Source organism: Lampris incognitus, chromosome 20 (assembly GCF_029633865.1).
Source record: "Lampris incognitus isolate fLamInc1 chromosome 20, fLamInc1.hap2, whole genome shotgun sequence".
Lineage (NCBI taxonomy): Eukaryota > Metazoa > Chordata > Actinopteri > Lampriformes > Lampridae > Lampris > Lampris incognitus.
This window is the reverse complement of record NC_079230.1, coordinates 29,119,703-29,143,060: the sequence shown is the minus strand read 5'-3', so window position 1 is coordinate 29,143,060 and position 23,358 is coordinate 29,119,703. Positions and strand designations below refer to the sequence as shown.

Sequence of the window (23,358 nt, the reverse complement as noted above, 5' to 3'; positions counted from 1 at the left end):
CTTCATGTTTTGGTGTTTTCCGGCTACTTCCTGGATAGTTCTGAAAGGCTTGACGGTCATAGCAACGGTAACTGACTTTGCGAAAGGTCAATTCCCCAAATGTTATAGACTCTGGACTGCATCATTTCCGGTAGTGGGGGACTGCGTTCGCGCTCTCCCCCGTTTACATGTTAAAAGAAACAAACCTTGATTTCTGTGAGGACAAAGCAGTCGCTTTACTTGATGCCGTGGCACCGTCATACAGATAGATGTGTGTCAGAATCAGCTCCTCTGTGCGATGGCTGGTGTTCATACTTACCTGGCAGGGGAGACACCATGATCAAGAAGGTGGTTCACCCACGGCGAGGCTTGACCATTGCACTCCGGTTGTGCTGACCTGTGCGAATTCCCCAAACGTGGGAATCTCGACTGCATAATTTCTGGTAGTGGGGGACTGCGTTCGCGCTCTCCCCTGATTAAATGTCAAAAGAAAAACAATATGGTTCCCGTTAAGGCAGGAAAACACAAACTTTACGACATTCGGCGTGTTAATAATCTTGCGTCCCTTAATTCATCATCGGGGTTTCGTTCCTCTTTGTCTCCCCAATTATATGGGACCAATTACCCCACTCTTCCGATCCCTCCCGGTTTCTGCTCCATCCCCTCTGCCATTGCGGGGAGGGCTGCAGACTACCACATGCCTCCTCCGACGCATGTGGAGTCGCCAGCCGCTTCGTTCCCCTGACAGTGAGGCGTTTCGCCAGGGCGACGTAGCGCGTGGCAGGATCACGCTATTCCTCCAGTTCTCCCTCTCCCCCGAACAGGCGCCCCGACCGATCAGAGGAGGCGCTACTGCAGCCACCTCGACACATACTCACATCCGGCTTCACACCCGCACACACGGCCAATTGTGGCTTTAGCGACACCAATCAAGGCGGGGGTAACACGGGGATTCGGTCCGGCGACGAGTCCTAAAAGTAGATGAAGAAAACCCAATTAAACAAATGAGACAAAAATATGATACTTGCTCATTCATTTATTGAGCAAAATGATCCAATATTTCACATCTGTGAGTGGCAAAAGTAGGTGAACCTTTGCTTTCAGTATCTGGAGTGAAGCCCCTTGTGAAGCAACCTGTCAACACAACGCATAAGGCCATTTTCCACCAGCGGAACTACCCGAACCTTTTAGGGGGCCGGCAGCTTTGCTGGTGTTTCCACTAGAGGAACTACCCCTGACCGGAACTCTTACTGGGACTTTTAAGGGAGCGTCTCTAGTCCCTGCTCTGGGGTCGGTACTTCTGAGCGGCCCTGAAAACCTGCTGGGAGGGGCTCGACGCCGATTGGTTGAACGTCGGAAGCAACCAGCCTTCTACTTCGGTGTTCAACAAGCGCAATTGTATAAGCCAGCAACCAAGCTGTGTGGTAGCAAACTTAATTTCGATCAAGCGAAATGGAGAAATCAGCCGAGAAACGGACAGACGAGGAGGTGCAGGCTTTGTTGGCTGACTACGCCACCGACGAGGTTCAGCGGGGGCTCGAGTCCTCCAGGAGAAACGAGACGATTTACCTCGACATTTCCCGCCACCTGGATGGGATAATTACGTCGCGGTGAAAGCTGTCGCAAAATGCTGACGTCAACTCATGATCCCGGCGGTTCCTACGTCGCTATGGAAACACGACTCTCGACAGGGCGACTACGGGGTAGTTCCACTTGTAATTCGCGCCAGCCTGTGAGTTCGTGTAGTTGTTCCTATGGAAAATCGCTAATAGCTATAGCAAACACTTTTCCTTCAAACGAATCATCGAAGAACAAACATCGCCGTAAACTTTGAAAACCACTCTTCTTCCTCTTGATAAGCTTTGATGCTCGTCTCATCTGGGACCTATGACTGGTACGCTACAATCGGCTCTTTCGGCTTCCGATTAGTCTAGAGCGTTCACTCACCGTAGACTTTAGACCGATCAGGAGCCGTAACTGTGTACAGTCGAGGTAGACTTTACACTCCTCTAGAACGCCTCGAGTTCAATTGAGCTTTCGCAAAGTACCTCCCCAGAACGGTGCTTGTCCAATCCGACCTTAGCAACGGTCCGTCAAGCTTTCAAACACACAACAAAATGCTGAAACGGTGTGCCTATGGGATCTGCAGATCGGATACTAGATATGTGAAAAGTTTGGAGGGGGTGTCATTTTCTTTCCCTTCCCGAAACCCAGAACGCAAGAAGCGCAATGTCGTCAATAGATGTCACAGTATAGCAGACCCCATGGCCAGCTTAATCCATCCAAAATCAACAAAAATACCTGTCTGCTCCAAGCTAAGCTTGCTACTAGCTATTATTGATAGCTAATGTATTACTACTGCTACTTTTAACCACACAATGCGCTGATTTCTTCCTTCATGTTTTGGTGTTTTCCGGCTACTTCCTGGATAGTTCTGAAAGGCTTGACGGTCATAGCAACGGTAACTGACTTTGCGAAAGGTCAATTCCCCAAATGTTATAGACTCTGGACTGCATCATTTCCGGTAGTGGGGGACTGCGTTCGCGCTCTCCCCCGTTTACATGTTAAAAGAAACAAACCTTGATTTCTGTGAGGACAAAGCAGTCGCTTTACTTGATGCCGTGGCACCGTCATACAGATAGATGTGTGTCAGAATCAGCTCCTCTGTGCGATGGCTGGGGTTCATACTTACCTGGCAGGGGAGACACCATGATCAAGAAGGTGGTTCATCCACGGCGAGGCTTGACCATTGCACTCCGGTTGTGCTGACCTGTGCGAATTCCCCAAACGTGGGAATCTCGACTGCATAATTTCTGGTAGTGGGGGACTGCGTTCGCGCTCTCCCCTGATTAAATGTCAAAAGAAAAACAATATGGTTCCCGTTACGGCAGGAAAACACAAACTTTACGACATTCGGCGTGTTAATAATCTTGCGTCCCTTAATTCATCATCGGGGTTTCGTTCCTCTTTGTCTCCCCAATTATATGGGACCAATTACCCCACTCTTCCGATCCCTCCCGGTTTCTGCTCCATCCCCTCTGCCATTGCGGGGAGGGCTGCAGACTACCACATGCCTCCTCCGACGCATGTGGAGTCGCCAGCCGCTTCGTTCCCCTGACAGTGAGGCGTTTCGCCAGGGCGACGTAGCGCGTGGCAGGATCACGCTATTCCTCCAGTTCTCCCTCTCCCCCGAACAGGCGCCCCGACCGATCAGAGGAGGCGCTACTGCAGCCACCTCGACACATACTCACATCCGGCTTCACACCCGCACACACGGCCAATTGTGGCTTTAGCGACACCAATCAAGGCGGGGGTAACACGGGGATTCGGTCCGGCGACGAGTCCTAAAAGTAGATGAAGAAAACCCAATTAAACAAATGAGACAAAAATATGATACTTGCTCATTCATTTATTGAGCAAAATGATCCAATATTTCACATCTGTGAGTGGCAAAAGTAGGTGAACCTTTGCTTTCAGTATCTGGAGTGACGCCCCTTGTGAAGCAACCTGTCAACACAACTCATAAGGCCATTTTCCACCAGCGGAACTACCCGAACCTTTTAGGGGGCCGGCAGCTTTGCTGGTGTTTCCACTAGAGGAACTACCCCTGACCGGAACTCTTACTGGGACTTTTAAGGGAGCGTCTCTAGTCCCTGCTCTGGGGTCGGTACTTCTGAGCGGCCCTGAAAACCTGCTGGGAGGGGCTCGACGCCGATTGGTTGAACGTCGGAAGCAACCAGCCTTCTACTTCGGTGTTCAACAAGCGCAATTGTATAAGCCAGCAACCAAGCTGTGTGGTAGCAAACTTAATTTCGATCAAGCGAAATGGAGAAATCAGCCGAGAAACGGACAGACGAGGAGGTGCAGGCTTTGTTGGCTGACTACGCCACCGACGAGGTTCAGCGGGGGCTCGAGTCCTCCAGGAGAAACGAGACGATTTACCTCGACATTTCCCGCCACCTGGATGGGATAATTACGTCGCGGTGAAAGCTGTCGCAAAATGTTGACGTCAACTCATGATCCCGGCGGTTCCTACGTCGCTATGGAAACACGACTCTCGACAGGGCGACTACGGGGTAGTTCCACTTGTAATTCGCGCCAGCCTGTGAGTTCGTGTAGTTGTTCCTATGGAAAATCGCTAATAGCTATAGCTAACACCTTTCCTTCAAACGAATCATCGAAGAACAAACATCGCCGTAAACTTTGAAAACCACTCTTCTTCCTCTTGATAAGCTTTGATGCTCGTCTCATATGGGACCTATGACTGGTACGCTCCAATCGGCTCTTTCGGCTTCCGATTAGTCTAGAGCGTTCACTCACCGTAGACTTTTGACCGATCAGGAGCCGTAACTGTGTACAGTCGAGGTAGACTTTACACTCCTCTAGAACGCCTCGAGTTCAATTGAGCTTTCGCAAAGTACCTCCCCAGAACGGTGCTTGTCCAATCCGACCTTAGCAACGGTCCGTCAAGCTTTCAAACGCACAACAAAATACTGAAACGGTGTGCCTATGGGATCTGCAGATCGGATACTAGATATGTGAAAAGTTTGGAGGGGGTGTCATTTTCTTTCCCTTCCCGAAACCCAGAACGCAAGAAGCGCAATGTCGTCAATAGATGTCACAGTATAGCAGACCCCATGGCCAGCTTAATCCATCCAAAATCAACAAAAATACCTGTCTGCTCCAAGCTAAGCTTGCTACTAGCTATTATTGATAGCTAATGTATTACTACTGCTACTTTTAACCACACAATGCGCTGATTTCTTCCTTCATGTTTTGGTGTTTTCCGGCTACTTCCTGGATAGTTCTGAAAGGCTTGACGGTCATAGCAACGGTAACTGACTTTGCGAAAGGTCAATTCCCCAAATGTTATAGACTCTGGACTGCATCATTTCCGGTAGTGGGGGACTGCGTTCGCGCTCTCCCCCGTTTACATGTTAAAAGAAACAAACCTTGATTTCTGTGAGGACAAAGCAGTCGCTTTACTTGATGCCGTGGCACCGTCATACAGATAGATGTGTGTCAGAATCAGCTCCTCTGTGCGATGGCTGGGGTTCATACTTACCTGGCAGGGGAGACACCATGATCAAGAAGGTGGTTCACCTACGGCGAGGCTTGACCATTGCACTCCGGTTGTGATGATTTGTGCGAATTCCCCAAACGTGGGAATCTCGACTGCATAATATCTGGTAGTGGGGGACTGCGTTCGCGCTCTCCCCTGATTAAATGTCAAAAGAAAAACAATATGGTTCCCGTTAAGGCAGGAAAACACAAACTTTACGACATTTGGCGTGTTAATAATCTTGCGTCCCTTAATTCATCATCGGGGTTTCGTTCCTCTTTGTCTCCCCAATTATATGGGACCAATTACCCCACTCTTCCGATCCCTCCCGGTTTCTGCTCCATCCCCTCTGCCATTGCGGGGAGGGCTGCAGACTACCACATGCCTCCTCCGACGCATGTGGAGTCGCCAGCCGCTTCGTTCCCCTGACAGTGAGGCGTTTCGCCAGGGCGACGTAGCGCGTGGCGGGATCACGCTATTCCTCCAGTTCTCCCTCTCCCCCGAACAGGCGCCCCGACCGATCAGAGGAGGCGCTACTGCAGCCACCTCGACACATACTCACATCCGGCTTCACACCCGCACACACGGCCAATTGTGGCTTTAGCGACACCAATCAAGGCGGGGGTAACACGGGGATTCGGTCCGGCGACGAGTCCTAAAAGTAGATGAAGAAAACCCAATTAAACAAATGAGACAAAAATATGATACTTGCTCATTCATTTATTGAGCAAAATGATCCAATATTGCACATCTGTGAGTGGCAAAAGTAGGTGAACCTTTGCTTTCAGTATCTGGAGTGACGCCCCTTGTGAAGCAACCTGTCAACACAACTCATAAGGCCATTTTCCACCAGCGGAACTACCCGAACCTTTTAGGGGGCCGGCAGCTTTGCTGGTGTTTCCACTAGAGGAACTACCCCTGACCGGAACTCTTACTGGGACTTTTAAGGGAGCGTCTCTAGTCCCTGCTCTGGGGTCGGTACTTCTGAGCGGCCCTGAAAACCTGCTGGGAGGGGCTCGACGCCGATTGGTTGAACGTCGGAAGCAACCAGCCTTCTACTTCGGTGTTCAACAAGCGCAATTGTATAAGCCAGCAACCAAGCTGTGTGGTAGCAAACTTAATTTCGATCAAGCGAAATGGAGAAATCAGCCGAGAAACGGACAGACGAGGAGGTGCAGGCTTTGTTGGCTGACTACGCCACCGACGAGGTTCAGCGGGGGCTCGAGTCCTCCAGGAGAAACGAGACGATTTACCTCGACATTTCCCGCCACCTGGATGGGATAATTACGTCGCGGTGAAAGCTGTCGCAAAATGCTGACGTCAACTCATGATCCCGGCGGTTCCTACGTCGCTATGGAAACACGACTCTCGACAGGGCGACTACGGGGTAGTTCCACTTGTAATTCGCGCCAGCCTGTGAGTTCGTGTAGTTGTTCCTATGGAAAATCGCTAATAGCTATAGCAAACACTTTTCCTTCAAACGAATCATCGAAGAACAAACATCGCCGTAAACTTTGAAAACCACTCTTCTTCCTCTTGATAAGCTTTGATGCTCGTCTCATCTGGGACCTATGACTGGTACGCTACAATCGGCTCTTTCGGCTTCCGATTAGTCTAGAGCGTTCACTCACCGTAGACTTTAGACCGATCAGGAGCCGTAACTGTGTACAGTCGAGGTAGACTTTACACTCCTCTAGAACGCCTCGAGTTCAATTGAGCTTTCGCAAAGTACCTCCCCAGAACGGTGCTTGTCCAATCCGACCTTAGCAACGGTCCGTCAAGCTTTCAAACACACAACAAAATGCTGAAACGGTGTGCCTATGGGATCTGCAGATCGGATACTAGATATGTGAAAAGTTTGGAGGGGGTGTCATTTTCTTTCCCTTCCCGAAACCCAGAACGCAAGAAGCGCAATGTCGTCAATAGATGTCACAGTATAGCAGACCCCATGGCCAGCTTAATCCATCCAAAATCAACAAAAATACCTGTCTGCTCCAAGCTAAGCTTGCTACTAGCTATTATTGATAGCTAATGTATTACTACTGCTACTTTTAACCACACAATGCGCTGATTTCTTCCTTCATGTTTTGGTGTTTTCCGGCTACTTCCTGGATAGTTCTGAAATGCTTGACGGTCATAGCAACGGTAACTGACTTTGCGAAAGGTCAATTCCCCAAATGTTATAGACTCTGGACTGCATCATTTCCGGTAGTGGGGGACTGCGTTCGCGCTCTCCCCCGTTTACATGTTAAAAGAAACAAACCTTGATTTCTGTGAGGACAAAGCAGTCGCTTTACTTGATGCCGTGGCACCGTCATACAGATAGATGTGTGTCAGAATCAGCTCCTCTGTGCGATGGCTGGGGTTCATACTTACCTGGCAGGGGAGACACCATGATCAAGAAGGTGGTTCATCCACGGCGAGGCTTGACCATTGCACTCCGGTTGTGCTGACCTGTGCGAATTCCCCAAACGTGGGAATCTCGACTGCATAATTTCTGGTAGTGGGGGACTGCGTTCGCGCTCTCCCCTGATTAAATGTCAAAAGAAAAACAATATGGTTCCCGTTACGGCAGGAAAACACAAACTTTACGACATTCGGCGTGTTAATAATCTTGCGTCCCTTAATTCATCATCGGGGTTTCGTTCCTCTTTGTCTCCCCAATTATATGGGACCAATTACCCCACTCTTCCGATCCCTCCCGGTTTCTGCTCCATCCCCTCTGCCATTGCGGGGAGGGCTGCAGACTACCACATGCCTCCTCCGACGCATGTGGAGTCGCCAGCCGCTTCGTTCCCCTGACAGTGAGGCGTTTCGCCAGGGCGACGTAGCGCGTGGCAGGATCACGCTATTCCTCCAGTTCTCCCTCTCCCCCGAACAGGCGCCCCGACCGATCAGAGGAGGCGCTACTGCAGCCACCTCGACACATACTCACATCCGGCTTCACACCCGCACACACGGCCAATTGTGGCTTTAGCGACACCAATCAAGGCGGGGGTAACACGGGGATTCGGTCCGGCGACGAGTCCTAAAAGTAGATGAAGAAAACCCAATTAAACAAATGAGACAAAAATATGATACTTGCTCATTCATTTATTGAGCAAAATGATCCAATATTTCACATCTGTGAGTGGCAAAAGTAGGTGAACCTTTGCTTTCAGTATCTGGAGTGACGCCCCTTGTGAAGCAACCTGTCAACACAACTCATAAGGCCATTTTCCACCAGCGGAACTACCCGAACCTTTTAGGGGGCCGGCAGCTTTGCTGGTGTTTCCACTAGAGGAACTACCCCTGACCGGAACTCTTACTGGGACTTTTAAGGGAGCGTCTCTAGTCCCTGCTCTGGGGTCGGTACTTCTGAGCGGCCCTGAAAACCTGCTGGGAGGGGCTCGACGCCGATTGGTTGAACGTCGGAAGCAACCAGCCTTCTACTTCGGTGTTCAACAAGCGCAATTGTATAAGCCAGCAACCAAGCTGTGTGGTAGCAAACTTAATTTCGATCAAGCGAAATGGAGAAATCAGCCGAGAAACGGACAGACGAGGAGGTGCAGGCTTTGTTGGCTGACTACGCCACCGACGAGGTTCAGCGGGGGCTCGAGTCCTCCAGGAGAAACGAGACGATTTACCTCGACATTTCCCGCCACCTGGATGGGATAATTACGTCGCGGTGAAAGCTGTCGCAAAATGTTGACGTCAACTCATGATCCCGGCGGTTCCTACGTCGCTATGGAAACACGACTCTCGACAGGGCGACTACGGGGTAGTTCCACTTGTAATTCGCGCCAGCCTGTGAGTTCGTGTAGTTGTTCCTATGGAAAATCGCTAATAGCTATAGCTAACACCTTTCCTTCAAACGAATCATCGAAGAACAAACATCGCCGTAAACTTTGAAAACCACTCTTCTTCCTCTTGATAAGCTTTGATGCTCGTCTCATATGGGACCTATGACTGGTACGCTCCAATCGGCTCTTTCGGCTTCCGATTAGTCTAGAGCGTTCACTCACCGTAGACTTTTGACCGATCAGGAGCCGTAACTGTGTACAGTCGAGGTAGACTTTACACTCCTCTAGAACGCCTCGAGTTCAATTGAGCTTTCGCAAAGTACCTCCCCAGAACGGTGCTTGTCCAATCCGACCTTAGCAACGGTCCGTCAAGCTTTCAAACGCACAACAAAATACTGAAACGGTGTGCCTATGGGATCTGCAGATCGGATACTAGATATGTGAAAAGTTTGGAGGGGGTGTCATTTTCTTTCCCTTCCCGAAACCCAGAACGCAAGAAGCGCAATGTCGTCAATAGATGTCACAGTATAGCAGACCCCATGGCCAGCTTAATCCATCCAAAATCAACAAAAATACCTGTCTGCTCCAAGCTAAGCTTGCTACTAGCTATTATTGATAGCTAATGTATTACTACTGCTACTTTTAACCACACAATGCGCTGATTTCTTCCTTCATGTTTTGGTGTTTTCCGGCTACTTCCTGGATAGTTCTGAAAGGCTTGACGGTCATAGCAACGGTAACTGACTTTGCGAAAGGTCAATTCCCCAAATGTTATAGACTCTGGACTGCATCATTTCCGGTAGTGGGGGACTGCGTTCGCGCTCTCCCCCGTTTACATGTTAAAAGAAACAAACCTTGATTTCTGTGAGGACAAAGCAGTCGCTTTACTTGATGCCGTGGCACCGTCATACAGATAGATGTGTGTCAGAATCAGGTCCTCTGTGCGATGGCTGAGGTTCATACTTACCTGGCAGGGGAGACACCATGATCAAGAAGGTGGTTCACCCACGGCGAGGCTTGACCATTGCACTCCGGTTGTGCTGACCTGTGCGAATTCGCCAAACGTGGGAATCTCGACTGCATAATTTCTGGTAGTGGGGGACTGCGTTCGCGCTCTCCCCTGATTAAATGTCAAAAGAAAAACAATATGGTTCCCGTTAAGGCAGGAAAACACAAACTTTACGACATTCGGTGTGTTAATAATCTTGCGTCCCTTAATTCATCATCGGGGTTTCGTTCCTCTTTGTCTCCCCAATTATATGGGACCAATCACCCCACTCTTCCGATCCCTCCCGGTTTCTGCTCCATCCCCTCTGCCATTGCGGGGAGGGCTGCAGACTACCACATGCCTCCTCCGACGCATGTGGAGTCGCCAGCCGCTTCGTTCCCCTGACAGTGAGGCGTTTCGCCAGGGCGACGTAGCGCGTGGCAGGATCACGCTATTCCTCCAGTTCTCCCTCTCCCCCGAACAGGCGCCCCGACCGATCAGAGGAGGCGCTACTGCAGCCACCTCGACACATACTCACATCCGGCTTCACACCCGCACACACGGCCAATTGTGGCTTTAGCGACACCAATCAAGGCGGGGGTAACACGGGGATTCGGTCCGGCGACGAGTCCTAAAAGTAGATGAAGAAAACCCAATTAAACAAATGAGACAAAAATATGATACTTGCTCATTCATTTATTGAGCAAAATGATCCAATATTGCACATCTGTGAGTGGCAAAAGTAGGTGAACCTTTGCTTTCAGTATCTGGAGTGACGCCCCTTGTGAAGCAACCTGTCAACACAACTCATAAGGCCATTTTCCACCAGCGGAACTACCCGAACCTTTTAGGGGGCCGGCAGCTTTGCTGGTGTTTCCACTAGAGGAACTACCCCTGACCGGAACTCTTACTGGGACTTTTAAGGGAGCGTCTCTAGTCCCTGCTCTGGGGTCGGTACTTCTGAGCGGCCCTGAAAACCTGCTGGGAGGGGCTCGACGCCGATTGGTTGAACGTCGGAAGCAACCAGCCTTCTACTTCGGTGTTCAACAAGCGCAATTGTATAAGCCAGCAACCAAGCTGTGTGGTAGCAAACTTAATTTCGATCAAGCGAAATGGAGAAATCAGCCGAGAAACCGACAGACGAGGAGGTGCAGGCTTTGTTGGCTGACTACGCCACCGACGAGGTTCAGCGGGGGCTCGAGTCCTCCAGGAGAAACGAGACGATTTACCTCGACATTTCCCGCCACCTGGATGGGATAATTACGTCGCGGTGAAAGCTGTCGCAAAATGCTGACGTCAACTCATGATCCCGGCGGTTCCTACGTCGCTATGGAAACACGACTCTCGACAGGGCGACTACGGGGTAGTTCCACTTGTAATTCGCGCCAGCCTGTGAGTTCGTGTAGTTGTTCCTATGGAAAATCGCTAATAGCTATAGCTAACACTTTTCCTTCAAACGAATCATCGAAGAACAAACATCGCCGTAAACTTTGAAAACCACTCTTCTTCCTCTTGATAAGCTTTGATGCTCGTCTCATCTGGGACCTATGACTGGTACGCTACAATCGGCTCTTTCGGCTTCCGATTAGTCTAGAGCGTTCACTCACCGTAGACTTTAGACCGATCAGGAGCCGTAACTGTGTACAGTCGAGGTAGACTTTACACTCCTCTAGAACGCCTCGAGTTCAATTGAGCTTTCGCAAAGTACCTCCCCAGAACGGTGCTTGTCCAATCCGACCTTAGCAACGGTCCGTCAAGCTTTCAAACACACAACAAAATGCTGAAACGGTGTGCCTATGGGATCTGCAGATCGGATACTAGATATGTGAAAAGTTTGGAGGGGGTGTCATTTTCTTTCCCTTCCCGAAACCCAGAACGCAAGAAGCGCAATGTCGTCAATAGATGTCACAGTATAGCAGACCCCATGGCCAGCTTAATCCATCCAAAATCAACAAAAATACCTGTCTGCTCCAAGCTAAGCTTGCTACTAGCTATTATTGATAGCTAATGTATTACTACTGTTACTTTTAACCACACAATGCGCTGATTTCTTCCTTCATGTTTTGGTGTTTTCCGGCTACTTCCTGGATAGTTCTGAAAGGCTTGACGGTCATAGCAACGGTAACTGACTTTGCGAAAGGTCAATTCCCCAAATGTTATAGACTCTGGACTGCATCATTTCCGGTAGTGGGGGACTGCGTTCGCGCTCTCCCCCGTTTACATGTTAAAAGAAACAAACCTTGATTTCTGTGAGGACAAAGCAGTCGCTTTACTTGATGCCGTGGCACCGTCATACAGATAGATGTGTGTCAGAATCAGGTCCTCTGTGCGATGGCTGAGGTTCATACTTACCTGGCAGGGGAGACACCATGATCAAGAAGGTGGTTCACCCACGGCGAGGCTTGACCATTGCACTCCGGTTGTGCTGACCTGTGCGAATTCGCCAAACGTGGGAATCTCGACTGCATAATTTCTGGTAGTGGGGGACTGCGTTCGCGCTCTCCCCTGATTAAATGTCAAAAGAAAAACAATATGGTTCCCGTTAAGGCAGGAAAACACAAACTTTACGACATTCGGCGTGTTAATAATCTTGCGTCCCTTAATTCATCATCGGGGTTTCGTTCCTCTTTGTCTCCCCAATTATATGGGACCAATCACCCCACTCTTCCGATCCCTCCCGGTTTCTGCTCCATCCCCTCTGCCATTGCGGGGAGGGCTGCAGACTACCACATGCCTCCTCCGACGCATGTGGAGTCGCCAGCCGCTTCGTTCCCCTGACAGTGAGGCGTTTCGCCAGGGCGACGTAGCGCGTGGCAGGATCACGCTATTCCTCCAGTTCTCCCTCTCCCCCGAACAGGCGCCCCGACCGATCAGAGGAGGCGCTACTGCAGCCACCTCGACACATACTCACATCCGGCTTCACACCCGCACACACGGCCAATTGTGGCTTTAGCGACACCAATCAAGGCGGGGGTAACACGGGGATTCGGTCCGGCGACGAGTCCTAAAAGTAGATGAAGAAAACCCAATTAAACAAATGAGACAAAAATATGATACTTGCTCATTCATTTATTGAGCAAAATGATCCAATATTGCACATCTGTGAGTGGCAAAAGTAGGTGAACCTTTGCTTTCAGTATCTGGAGTGACGCCCCTTGTGAAGCAACCTGTCAACACAACTCATAAGGCCATTTTCCACCAGCGGAACTACCCGAACCTTTTAGGGGGCCGGCAGCTTTGCTGGTGTTTCCACTAGAGGAACTACCCCTGACCGGAACTCTTACTGGGACTTTTAAGGGAGCGTCTCTAGTCCCTGCTCTGGGGTCGGTACTTCTGAGCGGCCCTGAAAACCTGCTGGGAGGGGCTCGACGCCGATTGGTTGAACGTCGGAAGCAACCAGCCTTCTACTTCGGTGTTCAACAAGCGCAATTGTATAAGCCAGCAACCAAGCTGTGTGGTAGCAAACTTAATTTCGATCAAGCGAAATGGAGAAATCAGCCGAGAAACCGACAGACGAGGAGGTGCAGGCTTTGTTGGCTGACTACGCCACCGACGAGGTTCAGCGGGGGCTCGAGTCCTCCAGGAGAAACGAGACGATTTACCTCGACATTTCCCGCCACCTGGATGGGATAATTACGTCGCGGTGAAAGCTGTCGCAAAATGCTGACGTCAACTCATGATCCCGGCGGTTCCTACGTCGCTATGGAAACACGACTCTCGACAGGGCGACTACGGGGTAGTTCCACTTGTAATTCGCGCCAGCCTGTGAGTTCGTGTAGTTGTTCCTATGGAAAATCGCTAATAGCTATAGCTAACACTTTTCCTTCAAACGAATCATCGAAGAACAAACATCGCCGTAAACTTTGAAAACCACTCTTCTTCCTCTTGATAAGCTTTGATGCTCGTCTCATCTGGGACCTATGACTGGTACGCTACAATCGGCTCTTTCGGCTTCCGATTAGTCTAGAGCGTTCACTCACCGTAGACTTTAGACCGATCAGGAGCCGTAACTGTGTACAGTCGAGGTAGACTTTACACTCCTCTAGAACGCCTCGAGTTCAATTGAGCTTTCGCAAAGTACCTCCCCAGAACGGTGCTTGTCCAATCCGACCTTAGCAACGGTCCGTCAAGCTTTCAAACACACAACAAAATGCTGAAACGGTGTGCCTATGGGATCTGCAGATCGGATACTAGATATGTGAAAAGTTTGGAGGGGGTGTCATTTTCTTTCCCTTCCCGAAACCCAGAACGCAAGAAGCGCAATGTCGTCAATAGATGTCACAGTATAGCAGACCCCATGGCCAGCTTAATCCATCCAAAATCAACAAAAATACCTGTCTGCTCCAAGCTAAGCTTGCTACTAGCTATTATTGATAGCTAATGTATTACTACTGTTACTTTTAACCACACAATGCGCTGATTTCTTCCTTCATGTTTTGGTGTTTTCCGGCTACTTCCTGGATAGTTCTGAAAGGCTTGACGGTCATAGCAACGGTAACTGACTTTGCGAAAGGTCAATTCCCCAAATGTTATAGACTCTGGACTGCATCATTTCCGGTAGTGGGGGACTGCGTTCGCGCTCTCCCCCGTTTACATGTTAAAAGAAACAAACCTTGATTTCTGTGAGGACAAAGCAGTCGCTTTACTTGATGCCGTGGCACCGTCATACAGATAGATGTGTGTCAGAATCAGGTCCTCTGTGCGATGGCTGAGGTTCATACTTACCTGGCAGGGGAGACACCATGATCAAGAAGGTGGTTCACCCACGGCGAGGCTTGACCATTGCACTCCGGTTGTGCTGACCTGTGCGAATTCGCCAAACGTGGGAATCTCGACTGCATAATTTCTGGTAGTGGGGGACTGCGTTCGCGCTCTCCCCTGATTAAATGTCAAAAGAAAAACAATATGGTTCCCGTTAAGGCAGGAAAACACAAACTTTACGACATTCGGCGTGTTAATAATCTTGCGTCCCTTAATTCATCATCGGGGTTTCGTTCCTCTTTGTCTCCCCAATTATATGGGACCAATCACCCCACTCTTCCGATCCCTCCCGGTTTCTGCTCCATCCCCTCTGCCATTGCGGGGAGGGCTGCAGACTACCACATGCCTCCTCCGACGCATGTGGAGTCGCCAGCCGCTTCGTTCCCCTGACAGTGAGGCGTTTCGCCAGGGCGACGTAGCGCGTGGCAGGATCACGCTATTCCTCCAGTTCTCCCTCTCCCCCGAACAGGCGCCCCGACCGATCAGAGGAGGCGCTACTGCAGCCACCTCGACACATACTCACATCCGGCTTCACACCCGCACACACGGCCAATTGTGGCTTTAGCGACACCAATCAAGGCGGGGGTAACACGGGGATTCGGTCCGGCGACGAGTCCTAAAAGTAGATGAAGAAAACCCAATTAAACAAATGAGACAAAAATATGATACTTGCTCATTCATTTATTGAGCAAAATGATCCAATATTGCACATCTGTGAGTGGCAAAAGTAGGTGAACCTTTGCTTTCAGTATCTGGAGTGACGCCCCTTGTGAAGCAACCTGTCAACACAACTCATAAGGCCATTTTCCACCAGCGGAACTACCCGAACCTTTTAGGGGGCCGGCAGCTTTGCTGGTGTTTCCACTAGAGGAACTACCCCTGACCGGAACTCTTACTGGGACTTTTAAGGGAGCGTCTCTAGTCCCTGCTCTGGGGTCGGTACTTCTGAGCGGCCCTGAAAACCTGCTGGGAGGGGCTCGACGCCGATTGGTTGAACGTCGGAAGCAACCAGCCTTCTACTTCGGTGTTCAACAAGCGCAATTGTATAAGCCAGCAACCAAGCTGTGTGGTAGCAAACTTAATTTCGATCAAGCGAAATGGAGAAATCAGCCGAGAAACGGACAGACGAGGAGGTGCAGGCTTTGTTGGCTGACTACGCCACCGACGAGGTTCAGCGGGGGCTCGAGTCCTCCAGGAGAAACGAGACGATTTACTTCGACATTTCCCGCCACCTGGATGGGATAATTACGTCGCGGTGAAAGCTGTCGCAAAATGCTGACGTCAACTCATGATCCCGGCGGTTCGTACGTCGCTATGGAAACACGACTCTCGACAGGGCGACTACGGGGTAGTTCCACTTGTAATTCGCGCCAGCCTGTGAGTTCGTGTAGTTGTTCCTATGGAAAATCGCTAATAGCTATAGCTAACACTTTTCCTTCAAACGAATCATCGAAGAACAAACATCGCCGTAAACTTTGAAAACCACTCTTCTTCCTCTTGATAAGCTTTGATGCTCGTCTCATCTGGGACCTATGACTGGTACGCTACAATCGGCTCTTTCGGCTTCCGATTAGTCTAGAGCGTTCACTCACCGTAGACTTTAGACCGATCAGGAGCCGTAACTGTGTACAGTCGAGGTAGACTTTACACTCCTCTAGAACGCCTCGAGTTCAATTGAGCTTTCGCAAAGTACCTCCCCAGAACGGTGCTTGTCCAATCCGACCTTAGCAACGGTCCGTCAAGCTTTCAAACACACAACAAAATGCTGAAACGGTGTGCCTATGGGATCTGCAGATCGGATACTAGATATGTGAAAAGTTTGGAGGGGGTGTCATTTTCTTTCCCTTCCCGAAACCCAGAACGCAAGAAGCGCAATGTCGTCAATAGATGTCACAGTATAGCAGACCCCATGGCCAGCTTAATCCATCCAAAATCAACAAAAATACCTGTCTGCTCCAAGCTAAGCTTGCTACTAGCTATTATTGATAGCTAATGTATTACTACTGTTACTTTTAACCACACAATGCGCTGATTTCTTCCTTCATGTTTTGGTGTTTTCCGGCTACTTCCTGGATAGTTCTGAAAGGCTTGACGGTCATAGCAACGGTAACTGACTTTGCGAAAGGTCAATTCCCCAAATGTTATAGACTCTGGACTGCATCATTTCCGGTAGTGGGGGACTGCGTTCGCGCTCTCCCCCGTTTACATGTTAAAAGAAACAAACCTTGATTTCTGTGAGGACAAAGCAGTCGCTTTACTTGATGCCGTGGCACCGTCATACAGATAGATGTGTGTCAGAATCAGCTCCTCTGTGCGATGGCTGGGGTTCATACTTACCTGGCAGGGGAGACACCATGATCAAGAAGGTGGTTCACCCACGTCGAGGCTTGACCATTGCACTCCGGTAGTGCTGACCTGTGCGAATTCCCCAAACGTGGGAATCTCGACTGCATAATTTCTGGTAGTGGGGGACTGCGTTCGCGCTCTCCCCTGATTAAATGTCAAAAGAAAAACAATATGGTTCCCGTTAAGGCAAGGAAACACAAACTTTACGACATTCGGCGTGTTAATAATCTTGCGTCTCTTAATTCATCATCGGGGTTTCGTTCCTCTTTGTCTCCCCAATTATATGGGACCAATTACCCCACTCTTCCGATCCCTCCCGGTTTCTGCTCCATCCCCTCTGCCATTGCGGGGAGGGCTGCAGACTACCACATGCCTCCTCCGACGCATGTGGAGTCGCCAGCCGCTTCGTTCCCCTGACAGTGAGGCGTTTCGCCAGGGCGACGTAGCGCGTGGCAGGATCACGCTATTCCTCCAGTTCTCCCTCTCCCCCGAACAGGCGCCCCGACCGATCAGAGGAGGCGCTACTGCAGCCACCTCGACACATACTCACATCCGGCTTCACACCCGCACACACGGCCAATTGTGGCTTTAGCGACACCAATCAAGGCGGGGGTAACACGGGGATTCGGTCCGGCGACGAGTCCTAAAAGTAGATGAAGAAAACCCAATTAAACAAATGAGACAAAAATATGATACTTGCTCATTCATTTATTGAGCAAAATGATCCAATATTTCACATCTGTGAGTGGCAAAAGTAGGTGAACCTTTGCTTTCAGTATCTGGAGTGACGCCCCTTGTGAAGCAACCTGTCAACACAACTCATAAGGCCATTTTCCACCAGCGGAACTACCCGATCCTTTTAGGGGGCCGGCAGCTTTGCTGGTGTTTCCACTAGAGGAACTACCCCTGACCGGAACTCTTACTGGGACTTTTAAGGGAGCGTCTCTAGTCCCTGCTCTGGGGTCGGTACTTCTGAGCGGCCCTGAAAACCTGCTGGGAGGGGCTCGACGCCGATTGGTTGAACGTCGGAAGCAACCAGCCTTCTACTTCGGTGTTCAACAAGCGCAATTGTATAAGCCAGCAACCAAGCTGTGTGGTAGCAAACTTAATTTCGATCAAGCGAAATGGAGAAATCAGCCGAGAAACCGACAGACGAGGAGGTGCAGGCTTTGTTGGCTGACTACGCCACCGACGAGGTTCAGCGGGGGCTCGAGTCCTCCAGGAGAAACGAGACGATTTACCTCGACATTTCCCGCCACCTGGATGGGATAATTACGTCGCGGTGAAAGCTGTCGCAAAATGTTGACGTCAACTCATGATCCCGGCGGCTCCTACGTCGCTATGGAAACACGACTCTCGACAGGGCGACTACGGGGTAGTTCCACTTGTAATTCGCGCCAGCCTGTGAGTTCGTGTAGTTGTTCCTATGGAAAATCGCTAATAGCTATAGCTAACACTTTTCCTTCAAACGAATCATCGAAGAACAAACATCGCCGTAAACTTTGAAAACCACTCTTCTTCCTCTTGATAAGCTTTGATGCTCGTCTCATCTGGGACCTATGACTGGTACGCTACAATCGGCTCTTTCGGCTTCCGATTAGTCTAGAGCGTTCACTCACCGTAGACTTTAGACCGATCAGGAGCCGTAACTGTGTACAGTCGAGGTAGACTTTACACTCCTCTAGAACGCCTCGAGTTCAATTGAGCTTTCGCAAAGTACCTCCCCAGAACGGTGCTTGTCCAATCCGACCTTAGCAACGGTCCGTCAAGCTTTCAAACGCACAACAAAATACTGAAACGGTGTGCCTATGGGATCTGCAGATCGGATACTAGATATGTGAAAAGTTTGGAGGGGGTGTCATTTTCTTTCCCTTCCCGAAACCCAGAACGCAAGAAGCGCAATGTCGTCAATAGATGTCACAGTATAGCAGACCCCATGGCCAGCTTAATCCATCCAAAATCAACAAAAATACCTGTCTGCTCCAAGCTAAGCTTGCTACTAGCTATTATTGATAGCTAATGTATTACTACTGTTACTTTTAACCACACAATGCGCTGATTTCTTCCTTCATGTTTTGGTGTTTTCCGGCTACTTCCTGGATAGTTCTGAAAGGCTTGACGGTCATAGCAACGGTAACTGACTTTGCGAAAGGTCAATTCCCCAAATGTTATAGACTCTGGACTGCATCATTTCCGGTAGTGGGGGACTGCGTTCGCGCTCTCCCCCGTTTACATGTTAAAAGAAACAAACCTTGATTTCTGTGAGGACAAAGCAGTCGCTTTACTTGATGCCGTGGCACCGTCATACAGATAGATGTGTGTCAGAATCAGCTCCTCTGTGCGATGGCTGAGGTTCATACTTACCTGGCAGGGGAGACACCATGATCAAGAAGGTGGTTCACCCACGGCGAGGCTTGACCATTGCACTCCGGTTGTGCTGACCTGTGCGAATTCCCCAAACGTGGGAATCTCGACTGCATAATTTCTGGTAGTGGGGGATTGCGTTCGCGCTCTCCCCTGATTAAATGTCAAAAGAAAAACAATATGGTTCACGTTAAGGCAGGAAAACACAAACTTTACGACATTCGGCGTGTTAATAATCTTGCGTCCCTTAATTCATCATCGGGGTTTCGTTCCTCTTTGTCTCCCCAATTATATGGGACCAATCACCCCACTCTTCCGATCCCTCCCGGTTTCTGCTCCATCCCCTCTGCCATTGCGGGGAGGGCTGCAGACTACCACATGCCTCCTCCGACGCATGTGGAGTCGCCAGCCGCTTCGTTCCCCTGACAGTGAGGCGTTTCGCCAGGGCGACGTAGCGCGTGGCAGGATCACGCTATTCCTCCAGTTCTCCCTCTCCCCCGAACAGGCGCCCCGACCGATCAGAGGAGGCGCTACTGCAGCCACCTCGACACATACTCACATCCGGCTTCACACCCGCACACACGGCCAATTGTGGCTTTAGCGACACCAATCAAGGCGGGGGTAACACGGGGATTCGGTCCGGCGACGAGTCCTAAAAGTAGATGAAGAAAACCCAATTAAACAAATGAGACAAAAATATGATACTTGCTCATTCATTTATTGAGCAAAATGATCCAATATTGCACATCTGTGAGTGGCAAAAGTAGGTGAACCTTTGCTTTCAGTATCTGGAGTGACGCCCCTTGTGAAGCAACCTGTCAACACAACTCATAAGGCCATTTTCCACCAGCGGAACTACCCGAACCTTTTAGGGGGCCGGCAGCTTTGCTGGTGTTTCCACTAGAGGAACTACCCCTGACCGGAACTCTTACTGGGACTTTTAAGGGAGCGTCTCTAGTCCCTGCTCTGGGGTCGGTACTTCTGAGCGGCCCTGAAAACCTGCTGGGAGGGGCTCGACGCCGATTGGTTGAACGTCGGAAGCAACCAGCCTTCTACTTCGGTGTTCAACAAGCGCAATTGTATAAGCCAGCAACCAAGCTGTGTGGTAGCAAACTTAATTTCGATCAAGCGAAATGGAGAAATCAGCCGAGAAACGGACAGACGAGGAGGTGCAGGCTTTGTTGGCTGACTACGCCACCGACGAGGTTCAGCGGGGGCTCGAGTCCTCCAGGAGAAACGAGACGATTTACCTCGACATTTCCCGCCACCTGGATGGGATAATTACGTCGCGGTGAAAGCTGTCGCAAAATGCTGACGTCAACTCATGATCCCGGCGGTTCCTACGTCGCTATGGAAACACGACTCTCGACAGGGCGACTACGGGGTAGTTCCACTTGTAATTCGCGCCAGCCTGTGAGTTCGTGTAGTTGTTCCTATGGAAAATCGCTAATAGCTATAGCTAACACTTTTCCTTCAAACGAATCATCGAAGAACAAACATCGCCGTAAACTTTGAAAACCACTCTTCTTCCTCTTGATAAGCTTTGATGCTCGTCTCATCTGGGACCTATGACTGGTACGCTACAATCGGCTCTTTCGGCTTCCGATTAGTCTAGAGCGTTCACTCACCGTAGACTTTAGACCGATCAGGAGCCGTAACTGTGTACAGTCGAGGTAGACTTTACACTCCTCTAGAACGCCTCGAGTTCAATTGAGCTTTCGCAAAGTACCTCCCCAGAACGGTGCTTGTCCAATCCGACCTTAGCAACGGTCCGTCAAGCTTTCAAACGCACAACAAAATACTGAAACGGTGTGCCTATGGGATCTGCAGATCGGATACTAGATATGTGAAAAGTTTGGAGGGGGTGTCATTTTCTTTCCCTTCCCGAAACCCAGAACGCAAGAAGCGCAATGTCGTCAATAGATGTCACAGTATAGCAGACCCCATGGCCAGCTTAATCCATCCAAAATCAACAAAAATACCTGTCTGCTCCAAGCTAAGCTTGCTACTAGCTATTATTGATAGCTAATGTATTACTACTGCTACTTTTAACCACACAATGCGCTGATTTCTTCCTTCATGTTTTGGTGTTTTCCGGCTACTTCCTGGATAGTTCTGAAATGCTTGACGGTCATAGCAACGGTAACTGACTTTGCGAAAGGTCAATTCCCCAAATGTTATAGACTCTGGACTGCATCATTTCCGGTAGTGGGGGACTGCGTTCGCGCTCTCCCCCGTTTACATGTTAAAAGAAACAAACCTTGATTTCTGTGAGGACAAAGCAGTCGCTTTACTTGATGCCGTGGCACCGTCATACAGATAGATGTGTGTCAGAATCAGCTCCTCTGTGCTATGGCTGGGGTTCATACTTACCTGGCAGGGGAGACACCATGATCAAGAAGGTGGTTCACCCACGGCGAGGCTTGACCATTGCACTCCGGTTGTGCTGACTTGTGCGAATTCCCCAAACGTGGGAATCTCGACTGCATAATTTCTGGTAGTGGGGGACTGCGTTCGCGCTCTCCCCTGATTAAATGTCAAAAGAAAAACAATATGGTTCCCGTTAAGGCAGGAAAACACAAACTTTACGACATTCGGCGTGTTAATAATCTTGCGTCCCTTAATTCATCATCGGGGTTTCGTTCCTCTTTGTCTCCCCAATTATATGGGACCAATCACCCCACTCTTCCGATCCCTCCCGGTTTCTGCTCCATCCCCTCTGCCATTGCGGGGAGGGCTGCAGACTACCACATGCCTCCTCCGACGCATGTGGAGTCGCCAGCCGCTTCGTTCCCCTGACAGTGAGGCGTTTCGCCAGGGCGACGTAGCGCGTGGCGGGATCACGCTATTCCTCCAGTTCTCCCTCTCCCCCGAACAGGCGCCCCGACCGATCAGAGGAGGCGCTACTGCAGCCACCTCGACACATACTCACATCCGGCTTCACACCCGCACACACGGCCAATTGTGGCTTTAGCGACACCAATCAAGGCGGGGGTAACACGGGGATTCGGTCCGGCGACGAGTCCTAAAAGTAGATGAAGAAAACCCAATTAAACAAATGAGACAAAAATATGATACTTGCTCATTCATTTATTGAGCAAAATGATCCAATATTGCACATCTGTGAGTGGCAAAAGTAGGTGAACCTTTGCTTTCAGTATCTGGAGTGACGCCCCTTGTGAAGCAACCTGTCAACACAACTCATAAGGCCATTTTCCACCAGCGGAACTACCCGAACCTTTTAGGGGGCCGGCAGCTTTGCTGGTGTTTCCACTAGAGGAACTACCCCTGACCGGAACTCTTACTGGGACTTTTAAGGGAGCGTCTCTAGTCCCTGCTCTGGGGTCGGTACTTCTGAGCGGCCCTGAAAACCTGCTGGGAGGGGCTCGACGCCGATTGGTTGAACGTCGGAAGCAACCAGCCTTCTACTTCGGTGTTCAACAAGCGCAATTGTATAAGCCAGCAACCAAGCTGTGTGGTAGCAAACTTAATTTCGATCAAGCGAAATGGAGAAATCAGCCGAGAAACGGACAGACGAGGAGGTGCAGGCTTTGTTGGCTGACTACGCCACCGACGAGGTTCAGCGGGGGCTCGAGTCCTCCAGGAGAAACGAGACGATTTACCTCGACATTTCCCGCCACCTGGATGGGATAATTACGTCGCGGTGAAAGCTGTCGCAAAATGCTGACGTCAACTCATGATCCCGGCGGCTCCTACGTCGCTATGGAAACACGACTCTCGACAGGGCGACTACGGGGTAGTTCCACTTGTAATTCGCGCCAGCCTGTGAGTTCGTGTAGTTGTTCCTATGGAAAATCGCTAATAGCTATAGCTAACACTTTTCCTTCAAACGAATCATCGAAGAACAAACATCGCCGTAAACTTTGAAAACCACTCTTCTTCCTCTTGATAAGCTTTGATGCTCGTCTCATCTGGGACCTATGACTGGTACACTACAATCGGCTCTTTCGGCTTCCGATTAGTAAAGAGCGTTCACTCACCGTAGACTTTAGACCGATCAGGAGCCGTAACTGTGTACAGTCGAGGTAGACTTTACACTCCTCTAGAACGCCTCG

General features: G+C 50.1%; 10 non-coding genes across 10 annotated transcripts; all 10 read left to right on the top strand.

Annotated features, from left to right (window-relative positions):
- Window positions 1-290: 290 nt before the first annotated feature.
- On the top strand, window positions 291-454 carry LOC130131080 (U1 spliceosomal RNA). Its single transcript, XR_008812249.1, has one exon. It is a non-coding gene; the product is annotated as a U1 spliceosomal RNA (small nuclear RNA).
- Window positions 455-2,663: 2,209 nt separating this feature from the next.
- LOC130131123 (U1 spliceosomal RNA) lies at window positions 2,664-2,827 on the top strand. The gene has a single exon (XR_008812289.1). It is a non-coding gene; the product is annotated as a U1 spliceosomal RNA (small nuclear RNA).
- A 2,209-nt stretch (window positions 2,828-5,036) lies between these two features.
- On the top strand, window positions 5,037-5,200 carry LOC130131169 (U1 spliceosomal RNA). Its single transcript, XR_008812332.1, has one exon. It is a non-coding gene; the product is annotated as a U1 spliceosomal RNA (small nuclear RNA).
- Window positions 5,201-7,409: 2,209 nt separating this feature from the next.
- On the top strand, window positions 7,410-7,573 carry LOC130131122 (U1 spliceosomal RNA). Its single transcript, XR_008812288.1, has one exon. It is a non-coding gene; the product is annotated as a U1 spliceosomal RNA (small nuclear RNA).
- A 2,209-nt stretch (window positions 7,574-9,782) lies between these two features.
- Window positions 9,783-9,946, top strand: LOC130131157 (U1 spliceosomal RNA). Its single transcript, XR_008812321.1, has one exon. It is a non-coding gene; the product is annotated as a U1 spliceosomal RNA (small nuclear RNA).
- Window positions 9,947-12,155: 2,209 nt separating this feature from the next.
- On the top strand, window positions 12,156-12,319 carry LOC130131156 (U1 spliceosomal RNA). The gene has a single exon (XR_008812320.1). It is a non-coding gene; the product is annotated as a U1 spliceosomal RNA (small nuclear RNA).
- Window positions 12,320-14,528: 2,209 nt separating this feature from the next.
- On the top strand, window positions 14,529-14,692 carry LOC130131155 (U1 spliceosomal RNA). The gene has a single exon (XR_008812319.1). It is a non-coding gene; the product is annotated as a U1 spliceosomal RNA (small nuclear RNA).
- Window positions 14,693-16,901: 2,209 nt separating this feature from the next.
- Window positions 16,902-17,065, top strand: LOC130131161 (U1 spliceosomal RNA). The gene has a single exon (XR_008812325.1). It is a non-coding gene; the product is annotated as a U1 spliceosomal RNA (small nuclear RNA).
- Window positions 17,066-19,274: 2,209 nt separating this feature from the next.
- Window positions 19,275-19,438, top strand: LOC130131097 (U1 spliceosomal RNA). The gene has a single exon (XR_008812265.1). It is a non-coding gene; the product is annotated as a U1 spliceosomal RNA (small nuclear RNA).
- Window positions 19,439-21,647: 2,209 nt separating this feature from the next.
- LOC130131131 (U1 spliceosomal RNA) lies at window positions 21,648-21,811 on the top strand. The gene has a single exon (XR_008812296.1). It is a non-coding gene; the product is annotated as a U1 spliceosomal RNA (small nuclear RNA).
- The last annotated feature ends 1,547 nt before the right edge of the window (window positions 21,812-23,358 follow it).